The sequence below is a fragment of the Theobroma umbraticum genome, unplaced genomic scaffold, assembly GCF_002168275.2.
Source record: "Theobroma umbraticum cultivar Fairchild unplaced genomic scaffold, ASM216827v3 scaffold_2.0, whole genome shotgun sequence".
Lineage (NCBI taxonomy): Eukaryota > Viridiplantae > Streptophyta > Magnoliopsida > Malvales > Malvaceae > Theobroma > Theobroma umbraticum.
In genome coordinates this window covers 1,616,405-1,635,482 of record NW_018397277.1, presented here as the reverse complement: position 1 = coordinate 1,635,482, position 19,078 = coordinate 1,616,405, and positions in this window count along the sequence as shown.

The following is a 19,078-nucleotide window of genomic DNA, read 5'->3' as shown; positions in this document are numbered from 1 at the left end:
TTCCTCATTTCTCCTTTTCTCCCCCCTTTAATTAATTTCTATCTTTTTACAATGATGATCAGACCTCAAATTTGGAGATATTGGTAGTTGGGTTCAGGGGTTTAGGGATACGAATAGATTGAAAAGAAGTTTGAGAAAAGAATAGGATCCAAAAGGAGAGAGTGTGAGAATCAATAATTGATCAGGAGAGAGCTTTTGTACTTTGTAGAAGAGATAGAATACATGCATAAAGATAGAGTTTTTCCAATTTGAGTTGATTGATCTCTATTAGTGGTGGAGATGCCTTTGTCGCTTATCTTATTTTAGTATGCAAATGCTAGAAAGCTCATGTGACTTGGTAAATAGATAGGGATTGGATACATTAATTCTCCTTCTTGGGATGCACACATTCCTGCAATAATAGTGGGCACGATGTCATGAACATGAAACAATGTAAAAAATGTGACCTTATGCTCGCACGCGTGTTATTAGGACGGTGGGGGACAAGCAATGAACCGAGCTGATGAATGATCAAGAGTTGAAAAGGGTGGTGATAAGGATAATCCATATAGGATTCAAGCTACCATTGGTGATTCAGCTGCATGTACATTTATCTATTGTTATATGCTTTAGTTATATGCTTGCATACCCTTTGATGAGCCAGCTATAGCCCGGTTTTTCTACATGGGTAAAGTTTAGTTTCAACATTGTGAGGTTATCCTAGTACTCATGACACGATTGATGTGAAAACTCGCAAAGCAGAAAATCATTTAAAGCTGTGAAGCACTGAGCAACTTGGGTTAGTTGATGGTTTGACTTATGCAACTCCAATAATGATTTAACAGGTGAAATTCTGCGCCTGTCCTTGCTCTTATTAGCTCCCCATTATTCGATGCCCCAAGTCTATATCCTGCTTCGGTGGTATTGAGTTATATCAAAAGCAGGTACAAGATATTTTACTTGTTTTCTCTAATAATCTTATGCTCTTTCAGTGAATTAATATTTGTGACTTTTGGAATAATTGTTTCTTTGTCAACCATCAATCTAATGCTTTTGTAAATGACTTTATTACACCAGAAATAATTTTCTTTTTCTTTCTTTTTTGGGGGAAATCAAATCCGACATGAGCATACAATTATTCTTTTAATTGCAACTAATGGATTCCAATTTGAATCTTTAGTACCTACACCTTTCATTAAGTCAATTGCTGTACAAGTGCAAAAACTTGATAACTCCGGTACATATAATCTTTACTTCAAATATGGTTTTTCCGTTGGGGTTCCCAATGAACCTTATACGTTTCAGGTATTGATCGTTCTCAATGTTCTTCCTAATATTTTAGGCAAAATATTACTTGGTCTGGCAAAAGGTCCAGGTTGTAGAGAATTCATCAAGTTTATTAAGATGATGCGCAAAGATGGATATAGCTAATTATCATACTAAGTGGTAATTAGTATCATCTATGAAATTTGCAAGATAAAATTAATTTGTGATGAAGGTTGATTGTTGCTTTACACTACTTGTGAATTTAATTAGCACATGTCGTGACTCTTAGATAAGAGGATGGAGTCTACATGATTAGATGTCATCAGTTACAAGATCGAATTTCATCAGGTTACAAGGTAAGTGTGCAATGGATTTCAAAGTTATTGTGCTACAATGCTGATCAGTTCCAAGTCTTGTAGTCTTATAGCGTTGATCAGTTCTAGGTCTACTAATCCTATTAGCTCAAGCTATTTTTCTTCCAATGTTTATCTTCTACACCAATCCTGATAACATGTAATGGAATATGGACCTGGATAGTGATTTGGTTAGGGAATCTGCTAGTTGTTGAGTGGTGGAGACATGTTTTACTTGAAGTTGTCCTTCGTCGACATTTTCTTTGGCAAAAAAGTAAGCATGTGCTAGATGCTTCACTTTGGTATGAAGTACTAGATTGTCACAAGCATATGTTGCATTCGTATTTTCATAGATGATAATAGAAACTAATAGTAGCGTAGAGATTCGATTCAAGTTGTTTTGGAGATTGTTGCTACAATTGCTTGATATTCATCTTCTGCGGATGATTGAGTTATTGTTTTTTGGTTTCCTAGAACTCCATAAAATTGAGGTGCTTCTGCTCTTGAATTTATCATTTAAGTGTACATATCATTAACATGTAATATAATAGAAAATAAAGTTTGTTTCCACAGAGAATTGCCCAAATCTTTTTGCTAAGTACTAAATTAAAACAATTCAATCGTATCAAAACAGTTGAATTTTAGAACTATTGAAAATTAAAGAAACTAAAACTAAAATTAGAATTGAAAGCAAAAACATCAATTTAACTATAATGAATCAATCAAAAGTCTAGCACCACGATATCCCCTCAATGTTTCTTCGAATCTCTTCTATTTCCTCTTTACTTACTAGATAAGCCTGAGTTGTTAACTTAGAATTCTAATTTATTTATAAGTCTCTTTCGATGTTCTTATAAAAATATCTTCCTTAACCAACTTATTATATTCCTATGGAAATTGAAAAGAAAGAATCTTTAAGCTTATACTTTAATTTTGGCTACATATGACATATAAGTGTATTCCTACCCTACATATGAATCAAATCAATCATCTCATGCAATTGATATTGAGCATATGTTGTTTCATCCATGGCTTACACTAAACTCCATATTCTAGTTCCGTTTAGGTTTTCAAATCCATCTAATTAGTGGTCAGGCAATCAGACGTATTAAGAACATGATTGAAATGAACAACTTAAATGCTCTTAATCATAAGTAAGAAAGAATATTAAAAATTCAAACTATGTATTGTGTTAAAACATGATTATAGACTAAGAAATTTAGTCCAACATAATTCCCAAAAACATCATCCAAAAAAGAAATTTAACCATCAAAACTCAAAGAAAAGTAGAAAGATAATAAGAAAAGAAAGAACTCCAATATTTATCAAGTCTTTGATCTTCAATCTTCCTTACGTTCCTTGTTTTCTTGCTACCTCGAATCCCTCTTTTTCTTCAGAAATATATTACATAATTGTTGCTTAAATAGTACTATGAAAGGGTGGTTTAAATAGGCTTCAAAAGCGAATGAGAATAGAAGTAAAAAACAACTCAAATTCTGGCCTCTACATTAGGGGCCGCGACCACGAAGTTGGACTTTTATTTTGTTTTTAAATTTCCTTGTTGATGGTTGTGGCCATGGGTAGGTGGGGGCCATGGCTATGAGCCTCCTGAAGATAAAAATGTGATGGGGTAGTTGAGGGGCTACATCCACTTCGTGGTGAACACCACAGTAACCAAATGTGCACTTTGAATTTTCAGGCTCTACTACACTACTTTGACTTCCAACGCAATTTTATCCTATTTCAATGCTGCACTGGAAAAAGTAGTTAACATAAAAGTTATAGCTCTGCCCCTAAACTTTTCAATGGTTAAAGAATCAAGTCCGTTAAACTTTTGTAACGGGAGATATGCTTGAAATATTACAACATGTGTAATGGAAGTCTGCACCTAGAATACACTCTCCTACTTCAATTAAAAGTCCTTCAACATAACACACTTACAAAAGCACAATTTAATCAATAGCAACCATACTTAGACAAATCAAAGACTAAGTTAGCCTAAAATAATCTAAATTTAATTGACCCAACATAATTTATTTAAATTAAAATAAATAACTAAGAACACTTAAAAATTTAAGATAAAACTTACAAACATAGCAAATTCATAACCAAAATTAAGACCAAATGACTCTGTATCATAGAGTTATCACACTCCAAAACTTAAGATTTTGTTATTCCTCAATAAAAACATAAAAGAAACACTAAAACGAAAACACTTTCAATGATGAAAGCAATCATAAATAAATTAACTAACTAGAGACAAGTAGCACCGCTTCAATGATTTTCATAATTATCTTAGAAGTATATATATAAATCTTCAACTCAAGATAAAATATAGACATCATTCAAGTTCATGTTTCAATTTAAATGCAAGCTTATTCTCGAATGGATTTTCGTGTGTGTATGCAATCTTTTACAAAGAACATCATTCTTATCTTGATGAGTTTATACCAATGCAAAATTTTGACTTAGTACTAAAATTTCATAAGTTTGCTCTCCATCTTTCTTTCCACTAATGTAGACTAATAGTAAGTCAAGGATCATTAGGCCTTTACTAAGCTCATAATGTATGGCTAGGATTAAGGTAAGATAAAGGTCATTAATGTGGCTTAAATCATCCTAAGCGCATAATCATTTTAGGACTTATGTAGAGCTCTTATATTTATAATTTCCTTATCCAAATACACTTTCTTTTTCAACTTTTGAACTTTTCTTTTGTTCAACACTTTTTTTTTCAGCTTTACACCCTAAACTTATTTCTTTCCATTGTAGGTAGCGTGGTGAATACTCCACATATTTTTGACTTTTTCATCAATTCCACCTTCGACCTTATTCAATATCTAGCTCAATACACTTTTTAATATGAAATACACACTTAATAGTAAGGGATGCAAAATTGGAAACTTATTTAAAAGGCTAGGCCAAAATAATTATGTGTTTGACAAAGAAAAGGTAACATTAGGATCTATAGGGTATACTAGGGATAAAAATATAACAAGGTAAGCTTGAATGGCTCAAACGGTCCAAAGATGACCTAAATTATATCCTTAACTAAGTATTGCCTAGAATTTCACCTCGAGAGAGAAAACTCCTCTGGTAGTTAGAGGACTCTAGAGAGGCTCTACTCTTCTTGTTCATCTTCATCATTATCACCAATGCTTGTGGGAGACATTTTTTATTGCAAAAAGAAAATAAATAGAGATTAATGTAAAAATATAAATAAAACAAAAATAATAGAAAAGAGAAAATATGAGTTTTGAAAGCTTGGGTTGCTTCTCAAAAAATGATTCTTTATAGTCAATAGCTTGATTATGACACCCATTTTTGAACAACTTCACCCATGAAATACAACTTGAGGCTTTGTCTATTGACCTTGAATGCTCTGATAACCTTATTGTAAATCTCAATTACACCATAAGGATAGACCTTAACCACCTTGAAGATATCTGACCAATTTGGTCTAAGTTTCCATGGTAAAAAGTTAAGGCATGAACTAGAAAATACTACTTGCTATCCAACCTCAAAATCATGATGAATGGAAGGTGGTGGAATAAGCTTATCATGCCACTGCTTGGTTTTGAGGTGTGGTGGTGGAGGATTTAACTCAAAAGTTGGTGCTTGCTTAATTAAAGGAGCAGAACTTGGCATACTTTTATTAACTCATCAGCTAAATTCAGTATATAGTAACTTTCTATAGAGAAAAGATACGTAGTTTTGTTGAATATATAAAACTAGACTTCCTCTTCTCTAACTTTGAAAGTTATCTTGTCATTCTTCACATCTATGATTGCTCTTACTTTAGCTAAGAATGGTCATCCTAAAATAAGAAGAATTCTAACATCCTCTTCCATTTCAAGCATAATAAAGACTACTAAAATGTAGTGCTTCCTAACTCTAACCAAAACATCTTCAATAATCCCCACAGGGTATTTGATTGATTTGTCTACTAATTGCAAGGTAACTATAGTAGATTGTATCTACTTAAGTACAAGTTTCCTAGTAGTAGATAAAAGCATAATTAAAACACTAGCACCCAAATCACACAAACCTTTAGAAAATTTAAAACTACCAATAGTTCAAGGAATAAAACAACTCCTTGGATCCTTAAGCTTTGGTGGAAGCTTATTTTGGATTATGGCATTACACTCCTCAATAAGTGCAATTATCTCAAAATCTTCTAATTTTCTCTTTTTGGACATGATCTCTTTAAGGAACTTTGCATAAGAAGGTATTTGTGCCAAAGCATCAACAAAAGGAATGTTAATGTGAAGTTGCTTGAAAACATTAAAAAACTTTTCAAATTGCTTATCTATTTTCTTTTGCTTCAATGCTTAAGGAAAAGGAATGGGTGGCACATATGGCTTGTAAGAAGTATCCTCTTGATCAATTTTATCTCTCCACCATATATCAATTCCTTACCTTTTACCCTATCAAGTTAATTACCATTGCTTAAAGAAATTGCATTGCGTTGCTCCTTTCTTTGACTTCTGAGATTGGTCCCAATGTCACTTGGTAAAGTTCCCTGAGGCTTGTTATTGATGGCATTGGCAAGTTGACCCACTTATGTCTCAAGATTCCTGAGTGATGCTGTTTGACTTTGGATGACAGAATTAGTCTTGGCCATGTATTACATAAACATCTCTTCCATAATTGGCTTTTTTCTCAAGCATTAGAGCTTTAGGTTAAAGTGGAAATCTAGGAAGAAAGTTTGGCTTTGCAACTGATGAGGATCCTTAGTTGTTACTCCATGAGAAGTTATGATGATTTCTCCAACTAGGATTATAAGTGTTGGAATATGGATTATCTTACTGTCTACTAAAATTTCCAATAAACTGTACAAATTCAACAATAATAGGACATTGATTGCTGGGATGCCTATCTCCACATAACTCATATGTCACAAAAGGACTCTAAACAGCATGAACATCCAATGTATCAATTTTCTTAGTGAGAACAACTAATTGTACAATCAAAGCATTAATCGTATCAAGTTCATGAATACTAGTAACTTTCCTTAGACCAAATCTCTTGGATAGCCATTTATAATTGTTGGAAGCCATCTCTTTTAATAAGTCTTAAGCCTTATTAATGGATTTACTCATCAATGCTCCTTTTGTTGTAGCATTAAAATGGTGGTTCTAATTAGTCCCAGTGAACCATTATAGAAAGTTTGAACTTGCAGCCATTTAGGTAATCCATGGTGAGGACATCTCCTAATCAAATCCTTATATCTCTCCCAAGCCTCATATAGTGATTTCAAATCAAATTTTGTAAAGGAGATGATGTCATTTTGCATCGTAGTTGTCTTAACTAGTGAAAAGAACTTATCTAAGAAGTTCTGAGCCAAATCATCCCATGTACTAATGGAACCAGTAAGAAGTAAATTTAGCCAACTCTTTACCTTGTCTTTCAGTGAAAATATGAAAACCCTCAATCTAATGGCATCATCAGAAATGCCATAGGTCTTGAATGTCTCGTAAATCTCTAGGAAATTCACAATATGTGCATTAGGATTATCATTCGGGAATCCACAAATTGAATTGAAGTTTGAATCATCTGCATAACTGTTAGTTTAATCTCAAAGTTATTAGCTTGGATGGTAGGTCTACAGATGCTAGAATGAAGGCCTTGAATGATAGGTAAAGCATATTCTCGCAAGGACTTGTTTTCTTTTTGTTGATCAACCATTATTTTGGATTGAGTTGAAGCTTGTGAATTTTGTTTTTAAAGTTTTCAAATAGTCTTTTTGATTTTTGGATCAAAAGGAACAATTCACAAACTTCTCACTCTTCACATACAACAACCAAACATACTTGAAACAAAGAAAAAGAAAGTTTGAATTAAGATGAAGATTACTTTGTACTAATATTAACAAAGAAAATTTGAAAACCATTCCCCAGCAACGACGCCAAAATTGTTATTCCAACCTTGAGTAAGTGGGTTCCTTGTGTATAGATCCTTAACCAAAAAATAGTAAGGCAAAAATTGAATGTAAACAGAATTAGTATGATAGAATTTTGAAACAACATGTTTTTATTAGCTTTACGAAGAAAAAAGACATTTTTTATTAAAATGAGGAAGAGCGAAAGTGAATTGTGTGTGATTGGTAAACATATGCCATCAACAATTAAATGTTAATAGGTTCTCCATATGGTGAATTAAGAGTCAAATTTTGTAAATTTGAAGTGACATGGTGGGATCTACTAGAACTAAAAATACAACAAGAGTTCTAAGTGTTTGTGGAAGCATGGTATGCTGTTGGTTGAGTAGATGAGCACCTTCACTTAATCCTAAAACAAGTTTTTGTAGTATGGCTTACACAAATTGACTAGTAATCTTTACAGTTGCCTAGACTACAAAACCTAGTTTTCTTTGAATGGCATGTGGACTAGTATTCCTTTTTCTAGTATTAAGAAAGTGGGTTTTACCAGATTGCTTGTGTTTGTTAGCTATCACATAGGAGGCTTTGGTGGAGAGATGTGTAGATGAAAAAGCATAGTTCTGAGAAAAATCCAATGTATTTAAAAAGTCCTCATAATCCTATAATTTTTAAGAACTTCTTCAAATGAGATATGAGTTTCTTTAACCCTAACTATTACTGTTATTTCTTTGCATTTAGCGCCAATGCAATTCAAGGTATGAATAACTAGGTCTTCTTCTTTGACAAGGTAGTTGATCAAGGCTAACTCATGTGTTGTGCTTTTTACGTATTGAAAGTATTCATTGACAAATTTTTTTCCTTAAAGTTGGTTGAGTTTTTCTCTCAAGTTCATCATTCTTGATATTGTAGTTATATGCCTTACAAGCCAAGTAGTTGGCTCTATAGAGATGCACCTTTTATTTCAAGCATTTATGATTAGTAACAAGTATTTTTTAAATCCCTACGACTTATAAATGTCAATTAGATGAAATAAAGTCCATGAAATGTCATATGCTTTATGAAAAGTAAAAAGTTATAATTATGAGATCCTTATTATGTCAAAGCATTATTCTTAAAGTGTTCACTGTCAATGTTTTATCAAGAAAAATGGATATTGATAAAACATAGAGATTGGCGTATGGTTATGTTAATCACTTGTGAGGTGGGTAATTGGTCTTATAAATTGAAATATGAAGAGACTTTAACTAACATTTTGGTGCTTATTAAAAGAACAAATTTACTAAACATGATCCTCCATGAGAATTCATATATCATTCAAGTGTCTATGGAACAAATTCCCATTTGATAGTTGTGTACATGATCCTTAGACTTGAGTTTATTATATTACTCTATGCGTGGAATGCTACTCTTTGGTGTTGTCTGAAGTGGACCTAATCAAGAATGTTCATAAAGGGATGGATATTTTGTTGACTCCATATGCTTTTGATGATAACAATGCTAGGATTCGACCTCATGTTCAATCATGAAAGCAATCAAGAAGTAAAAGTATATGGAATGGAAAAATAAAAATTTATTTAATTGGAGAAATAATGGAAACCCTTAGGATTAATATTTATGTTTTCATACAATTTTCAGATTAATTATGAACACTTAGTGGCTCAAGTATTATGTACCTTGCTTTGAGGTCGTAAGAAAGAGCCAATTAAATCCAAAAACACTTGTGATGAAGCACGTAACTCGAAAAGAGAATAAGACATTCTTAAATCCTGTAGTTAAAATATTTGTTTCTTCAGTTTGAAGATTTGTCAAATCTTCAACCACCTAAGTGTTTGGCCTCTTACAGTAATCCACACATTGACCAAACAAGACCTTCTCAAAGATAGTAGTTTACTTGTGTTAGCAAGTTTTGTTTCTAAAATATAAGACAAAGTTCTTGCCGAATATTATTTCTATCAAACAAAGAAAACTATTTTTCTTTTCTTAGTTTCATGAAATGGCTAAGAAGTTGTTGAAGGCTTAGACTTTTAGTTCGCTAACATAACATATTTATATAGCTAAACTAAGTTGTAATCCTAGATACAACATTTGTATTTTTATTCAATTAAGTTCTTGTGAAGTTAATTAATTTTTCAAGTTTATTTTGGTCTATTTCAATTAAGTCTAACTTAATTGATTATCCTTATTTAATCTCAATCATGTCACTTAATGTGTGTGACCCATTAGGCTTCTAACATGTTGGCAATAAATATAAATCATAATCAAATATCAATTTAATAATTTATTTTTATTTACAGATCATGAGCGGTATCTAGCAATATATCATGACCACCTAAATGTTAGAGAGTCAATTCAAGAATTTGACAAAGCCTTTCAGTGATAAACCTTTAGGTGCAATATGATTTTTTCATCAAATATCTTAAATACGTCACAAAACATGGCTTAGTGTCTACTTATGACATTCCATATTAGTTCTCATAATTTATGACTAACTTTATGAATTTTGAAAACTAACGTTCCTCAAATTCAACATGCTTTAGCCAAAGACTTTATACAAATTAATCCAAAATTGAGAACATATAAGATACATCCCTCCATATCACTTAAGGTGATAAATTCTCTTGTGACCACTCATCCACCTTCACATGCTTCATGGCATATCCAAAAACACCCTATTTAGGCATGTGGTTGCCTTCAGACCTATAGAGGATAAATAAAAAATCAAAGTATAAAATTCTCTATATAAGATGACCTAGTGTCTCCAGTCCGAGGATTTGTTACAGGATTATCACATGAGAACATATTCCATAAACACTTGAGTGAAATACCAAATGGAGTTCTCATAGCAGGTCATGTTCAATAAACTTGTTCTCTAACAAACACCCATATGCCATCTTCAGGGATCCCATATACTTCAATCTATGAGATCGATTACTTGTTTCTCAAGTAAGGAGGCTTAATATGTACATACCTTTGAGCATTGTTAATGCTTTATCTTGACAATACAATGACCAAGAACTATTTTAAGAACATGACTTTGATGCATAAAGATCTTATAATTATAACAACTTCACAATTCTCTTACCCAATTAATACTATGTTGTTTAATTTTTACAGATGCAAATATAAGTGTTGCAAGGATAATATGATGGCAAATAAAATATCAATCTCACAGATAATTGTTCTAAAAATTTTACCAAGTATTAAAATTAACACAATTTGATGTTATCCAAATGGTGAAAAAGAAAATAATAGCTTAAACTAAAATTAACAAAACTAATTAATAAGAATAAAAATCAAAATAGAAAGAAAATATGATAAAAATCAATAGAAATAAACCTATGATTACAATATCCCTCACACTTCGTTTAATTCTTACTCTCTTCCTTAACTCATTTCAATGGGTTGAATTGCTAACTTGGAGTTCTCAATTATTTATAAGAGTTGCTCAACTCGCCTTATAAAAATATCTATTTTAACCCAAAAACTATATCCCTATGTGAATCGAAATTAAAACAGACTCATTAAGTTTAGGCTTTAATTTTAGCTACATATGGTATATAGGTATATCCTTGTCTTATACATAATCAATTAATATGATCATATGCTATTCCAATCTTAACCTACACTAAACTCCTTTTCCCCAAGTTATGTTTAGGTTTCTAAATCAATTTAATTGATAGTTAAGCAATTAAAAGCATATAGAATAAATTGAAATAACCAATTCAATTCCATTGAGAATAAGCAAGAAAGAGATTAAAAATTCAGATTGCATGTGAGTGCAATTGCAATCCTCAAAAAATAAAATTAGCTACTCATAACTGCAATGATAAATTAAAATATATGAAATTTAACCATTAAGAGTAACAAGAAAAAAAAAATCTAAGGAAGAAGACGAAACAAATATTTGCAGCCTTGCTCTCCAAGTTTTAGCTTTAACTTCTAGTTTCTTGAATCCCTTAGGGTTGTCCTCTTAACTTTTTCTAAAGCACTCTTTAAATACAAATATTCTTGACCTAAACTTCCCTATATTAAACATAGTTTAACCTAAGGACTCAAAACGTGGGATAAGAAATGTTATGAGGCCTAAACATCAAATATCATCCTTCAAATTACCTTTCTCATAACATTACACTCAGTCATCTTCAAACTCGATTTGCTCTATCTTCGAAGTAGAACTCTTCAAAATGGTCTTCATTATAGTTGTAGGTTTGTCTCTTAGCTTTCCAATGGCTTAAGAGGCGCACCATTTGGACATCTGGAGTGAGAGTTATGGTTAAAATACTAAAGTATGTACAAGTAGGATTCTGGGTCATTCAAACACCATTTCTCTCACAATTAAGCCTTATTCTTTTAAATCATGTAAAAGTATAAAAACTAATAAATAATAGCCAAATTAAAGTAAATAAACAAAAAAAATTAAAATAACTTAATAAAAATAAACTAATTAGAAAGACAACTAAAAATAACTAAATTCTAGTTAAAATTTAAAGACTTAGCTAACATTTAAGAACAAAATGAGATTAAAAGAATTATTACACTCCCAAACTTAAGATTTTGGTAGTCCTCGAGGAAAAGAAAAGAAAATAAAGAAAATAAAGAAACTTAATAAAAAATATTTTTTAAGAGATAAAAATTCACGAAGTCATGATTTCTCAAATTTTCCTTAGAAATTATCCAACAATTTCAACTTAAGGTAAAATACAGATAATCTTCAAATTCATGCATCCATTCAAATGCAAGCTCATTTTTGAATAGACTTCTTGTGTGTATGTGAATAATCTCTTACAAAGAATATCTTGCAATTCGGATTAATTTTTGCCAAGTCTAAGCATAGATTAGTATTAAAATCCCATAAGTTTATTTTTCTTCTCTCTCTCCACTAATGTAGTACAGCACTTATTCAAGAATCAATAGGTCTTTATTAGGCTTATAATGTAAGGCTAGGGTCAAGGTATGATAAAGGATATACTTAGGCTTAAATTCACTATAAGTACTTAATCAATATAGGACTTATAGAAAGCTTAAAATTTTTTTTTATAACACCCCCAAATTTAAAATAAAATTTCCTTTATACAGCACACTTTATTTCTTTTTCTCTTTTTTTTACACCCTCAAACTTATTTTGACAATTATGAATAAAAGGTAAATTTCCAACACCTCTCACCTTTTTCACCTTTTTTTTTTACAGCTCACCTTACTCCTTAAATTTAATGTTAAGCTTGAGATATTTCCTAGAAAAATCAAAATAATTAAGGGTGTGTCAAGACCCAAACCCAGGAGTTCGTGACCGATGAATGAGCCTAGTAAGCAAGCCCATTAGACTTGAGCAAGCTTTAGAGTTCAAAATCATTTAACATAAAGCCAAGGGACTTCACAATCAAATATTCAGAATAAAACCAAATACAATATATTATTCTTGGCACATAATTCATACAAATGTTCATAAGGCCATATGTTGGTCGTTCAAGGTGGGTTCGTACATAACAACCCTTACACATAAATTCATATGGCACATTGTGCCTACATACACAACAAACTAAGTGCAGAGGGGAAGCTCGTGACTGATGCAACGGAGTGATATAGCTTGTGGAAACCTACCAGTTGCCATAATCTGTCTATCTCTGGATGACCTTTACCACATAGCTTTATGGCCTATTTATCTGTACATGGTAGTTAAATGGGTACGTACTCTAATACTTAGTGAGTGGCGCAGATAAGCAAAATCAGATATATCTATAATATATATAAAAGTAGGTTGTTTCAATTTCCTTCAATTGAGTCTCCAATTGAATGACAAGTGTCATTCAATTAAAACCTTTCTTTTTTTTTTATTTACCTTTGGCCCATTGAAATGATGTCTTATTGATAAAAGGCTTTTTGCATTCATGTCTAACTCTTCCTTATTTCTTGGAGGTGTTTGACCCTTCCTTATTTCTCTAAGTTGGTTCCTTTCTTTTGCCCTCTAATTAGCTTCCATATTTTCCCCTGTTGCCTCAGACTCTCTCTCCTCCGTCGGTACTTCCTCTCTCTTTCTCTCTTTTCCTATTAGATTAGTTAAGTGGTTTTTTAGTATCATCTTCTCTGTCCCTATTTCCTTTTTCTCATTTTGTAGGTGATTTTCATAGAAGCAGCATCAATTTTCTCTCGAGTACTCTCTTTTGGATTCCTCCTTTGAATCTGGTGTTGCGAGATGTTTAATTTAATATGAGAATTTTCATTTTTATTTTCTGTGTACTTGTTGGTTGAATCTATTGATTTTTTTTCTTCATGGGAGGGGGGAGTATTTTCCTGATTTGGCTTTCTTTGGGTAATTAGTTTGATTATTTAGAACAAATGAAATGATCTAGATTTTTCTATAAAATGAATCTAATTTTAGAACCCTTTGAAATATTGATTAAGAACCATACTGATTAACCCATTTCAAGTGGATGCCACAGTTATTACATCCATGTGGTAACATTTGCATTGCCATCTTATTTTGAAATTTAAACACATGATACCAGTATTTCGTCTAAATTCTTAAAAGATTGTATTTTTATTCTTTTATCTACTGTAAGAAGACACTAGGTAGAAATTGGTCAATTCTGATAATAAAGTTTGCCAACTAGAAACTTAATTTTGTGAAGTGCAACAAGCTACAGTAAATGCAAGAAACATAAGCATGTCTTTTTGTGCCTGTTTATGTAGACAATCACATGCAAATTGATTCTAAATCTGACATTTAATGTGCAGTTGTGTGTTTGAGCAAAAAGTAGAATAACTTGAACATGCAATGAAAGGATTGATGAAAGAGCTTGAGGTTGAAAAGGTGTAAATTTTTATTATTTTCTCTTTATATAATTACAATGTTAGATTGTTTGATATGAATTTGATAGACAAGATTAAAACTATTTATTTGCAATGACCCCTTAAATAAGATCTGTTATAGTATGCAATTAAAGATTCTTATGCATTTAACCATTGTGTTGGTTGTACCAGCTTTCTTCGTTTCACCTTGGAGGCAGCAGATGCAGCTATTCTATTATGCAGTTTGATTGATCTGGTATGTTTAAACCAGGATCAAGTAAGGCACAGCTTCAGGCACATAGGAAGTATGTTAAAGTTTTATGCAATGAACGTGGATGAGAGTTTAGTATCAGGCCATGGTATTAATGTCTCTCATCTTTAATGCTCCTAAATCTCTTTAAAGTTTTTAAGATTATTCCTTTGCAAGGGTTATTGAGTTGTTATCTACCAATTAGATGGTCTTATTAAAACTTTTTTTGGAACTTAAACAGCCAAGAGGAATAGTTGTTGGAGAAGAATATGTCAAATGCTGCTTTTTTTTTTTATCAAAGGCATCAAGAATTTTTATTCAAGGGCAATTTGAATATTGTTATTAACTTAAAATACAACAACTTTATAGGCTTATGATTTGATTTGTTCATCTGTTTTCAGATTTCGTTTGCCCATTTGTTCCCTTTTTACTCGCTGCTTGCATTTTGATTAACACATACTTAGGAAATAACATTTAGTCTTAGGTAAGCACTTAACAATACAATATTCTCTTCCTCTCATTGTATACTTTAAGAAATAGCGTTTAGTAAATGTCATCATTAAATTTTCAGAATTCTTTGATTTGCTTTTATTTATTTCATTTAAAATTACTTGAAAACAATAATTTCTAATTTTTAATACTTAGAAGACATATTCATATCTACTTATTAATTGTAATCTAATATTATTTACTATTTATATCCTTTTATTTGCATGAACTTGAATATATAGTATTTAACCATCTCTTTCATACATGAATATTTAAAATACAATAAATATCCATCTAATTCATTGAACAAAATTTTTTTTAACTTTTTGGTTTGCTATTATTTATTTTAGTAAAAAATACTTTAAAACAATAATTTTTTACTTTTATTGGGTATTTATTTGAATTTAAATAATATTATTCAAACATGAATGTTTAAATTCTAATAAATATCTATCCAATTCATTAAACAAAATAAAAAAAATAAAAAAGGTCTATTCATTTCTGAATATACATAGCACATAATCATCATTAAATAAACAACTACATTGAATTTATAAAACTTTTGCCATTCATTATATATATAAAAGACAAATACCACTACAAATTTGACAATATTCTTCTCATTTTGTTGTTTTTGACATCTTTGTTTTCAATGATCAGCGTCCTAACAATCATTAGCCTCTATTCTACTTGCTGGCTAGCTTTTGTGTCCTCCCCTGTTGAGTTGAACTCTTTTTACTGTGATGATACATAAGGAAAAAGATTGCTTTTGCTTTTTTTTTTGGGTAAGGAAAATGCTTATTTTTCTTTCAGATCCATTTTTTGAGGAGCAAATAAATATGAAAACCTTGATGAAAGATTGAATTTTACTTTTTCAAGCCCACCAAAAGAAGTTTTGTTTCCCAAATTGGAAGGAAAAAAACTGCCAATAAGTGACAGATAGTTGACTTTAGATGACCCATTTGAAAGTAAAGTAAACTTGGGGAGAATGATTGCATTGATCACCTTGTCTTTGTGTTGGTATTTACCATGAGTAATTAGTAAAGAGGGAACTGTAGAGAGGGCTTAATGTATCTCAAAGTAGGAGTCCATCTCAATCAAGCCGAATTTGGAACTTTGATTAACTATTAGCCAAGAGGAGTCACTATCAAAGGCACGATAATTGCAAACATGATATCCACCTTGATTGTTTTGCTTAGCGATTCAGATTTTGCTACTATTGGGGTAGAAAATGATACGACTAGAGATACTACTTCTATCTTAACAACTGAGGACTTAATGCTAGAAGAACCACTAGCAAAAAATAAAAAATCATGTATGTTAATTACATTACTTTACAAATATTTTACTAATTCTACTTAAAAGCCTATCAAAATTAAACGCTAAACAAATTTTATCTTTTCATTTTTACAATAGGTCTAACAAAAGCAGCACAACAACAAAAACGAAACAAATGGGAAAGGACATATCTCATAGTCATCTAATAGTATGAATATTTTGTTTGACCAAAATAGGAACTTTTTTTTTTGATAATTTGATTTGCTTATGGTGTTTCCTTTTTATTATTTTATTGTCTCTTTCACTTGAGAAACTGTTTCTACATATATGCTACTAAAATAAATTTATCCTTTACCAACTTTCCAATGACTGAAATCAAAATAAATAACTATTTGCAATTAATATCAATTTATCTTTTTCTCCACAAACAATTTATCTCTTGAAGGTATCGAATTGAAATCTAATACAACATAATCTATATTTCCTATGACATTTTCTGTAACGTAGCTATGGGTATCATCCTAGTTTATATAAAACATATATATATTATATGCACCTTCTGTGTGTCTAGATGTTCTAGTAAACATCTCCAAATACAAGGCATATCATTATCCCTAAAGTTTTTAATGTGACGGCATATAATCTTCCTCAATGTCTCCAAAGATCATCATACATATCATTAGGCTTACCCTCAAAATTGATCAAATTTATTCAAATCATTCTCCACGGCACACTCTAGTCGTCGGTGTATCACATTATATACATATGATATATATCAAAGCCTTTCCATGGCCATATCAAGTCATATGCAAATCAAATCAATGAGTGGCTCTCCCCTTGACACAGTCAAATCATGCTTGGTGGCTAATTGGCAGAGAATTAAATCATGCTCAGGGCAAAGCCGCTGGCGGAGAACATATCACACATGTGTCAAAGCAACAGGTGGAGAACAAATCACGCATAGCACCGAATCAGCTAATAGAGAATCAAATCATCAACTGGAAAAATCTCCCAATGTTGGTATCACTCGGAGTACTCTCAAACGGGTGGCATCAAAGCACTGCAAGTTGCAATCATAGGAGGGATTAGTGCCACTGTCCTTGATTACCACTATCCCTGCGGGTAAACATATAGTCATAGAGGGATCGAAACTCCACTCAATCACAAATTAGATCAATGTACAGAATTCATTCCTTGGATGAAACTATAAACCAAGAAATAAAGCCATCATGCCTTTTATTATTCATATTTTCCTCATGGAACCTCAATTCACATTTATCAAGCTTTAATAGCTTTTAAGCTCGATTAGGTTCTAAGTGTTTTTAAATCTTCAAGGCATCAATTAATCAAATTGTCTAAACATATCATTCACCTAGGGTAATCTACTCCTAGGGTTCATCAAAGCTTATAGACATCTTAGTCTAGACACACACAACATAGGCCACCCATGTGGCTCAAATCACAGCACATAAACACCCATTCCACTGTTTAGTTCTCTAGCTTAGACACTTACATCTAGGTAATCATACACACACACACACACACACATTTTAATACCATGGCAGCACCTTCATCAGGGCGCATGCATCAAATGCATTTTAATTTAGACCCATTCATAATGACAAATTAGAAGTAATCCCACCGTCGAGCTCAACTTTAGCCTATAATTATCCTCTAGCTTGCCAACAAGTTGGTTAACTCCATTTCCCCTTTCACATGCATCAGAACATGAAAATACTAATTAGTCCTAGCTTTCAAAAAATGCTAGTTTCTCTATAATTAACCAAATCTTAGGAATCCAACTATTGAAGCTCAAATCCATCAATAATGAGCTAAACCCATACCTTAGAAGCTGGATTGCACAAGTGTTAGCTCCAAATTGTCCAATCCAAACTAAAGAGGGAAAACGATCAAATTGGAAGAAAAATCAAATTTGAAGTTATTAACAGATTAAATTGAAAAAAATTGATAAAAATGTTAAATCTTATTTCTAGGATGGTTTCCCAAGCTTCAAATGGCCCTAAATGGCTTTAAAAATCAAGTTTTTAGGTTAGGGTTTTGAGTTTTTTCTAGAGAGAGAAAGGGAAAGAAAGAGTTGAGAGAGAGATGGGGCGAAAATGGCCTGAAATCCTTTTTTATTTTTTCTTTTTCTCACCGATGAATCGATATTTTTGACAATATATCAATACATCTGCCCTAATTTCAAGTAAATGTATCGAAACATTAAGGCAATGTATCGATACATTTCAAGCAAAATGGTCTTGGGTACTCTCTGTTTCAAATGTATCAAAACATCGAGGCAATGTATCAATACATGTTCATCTTTTTCCAAATCTATTGATACATCTTTAAATATATCGATAGAATTCCTCTAGAACACCTCATATTGTTCTTCCTACGAAGAAATTATCGATACATAAAGGAATGTATCGATACATTTTCCCTTATAGGTAGTTTTAAGCTTCTAAACCTTCCAAACATCGAAGTTTAAGACCCTAAAATCATTCCTTGTTAATATCACATTTCAAATCATTTATTTAACTTAATCCCATACACATAAATTCACAAACATAACATCAAACTTAGATCAAAACCTCAAACTATAGAATTTATCATTTATTTTCTCAAAATTTTGCCTAAGTGTCAATATATGCACTCTTAAACACTTGGCATGCATAGCATATCATCAAAGTCCTCAAGAGTTCACATATTTCATAAATCATCTTCAGTTTACTTAATTTACATTGAAAATTGCAGGTGTTACATTTTCCCCTCCTTATAAGAAATTTGTTCTTG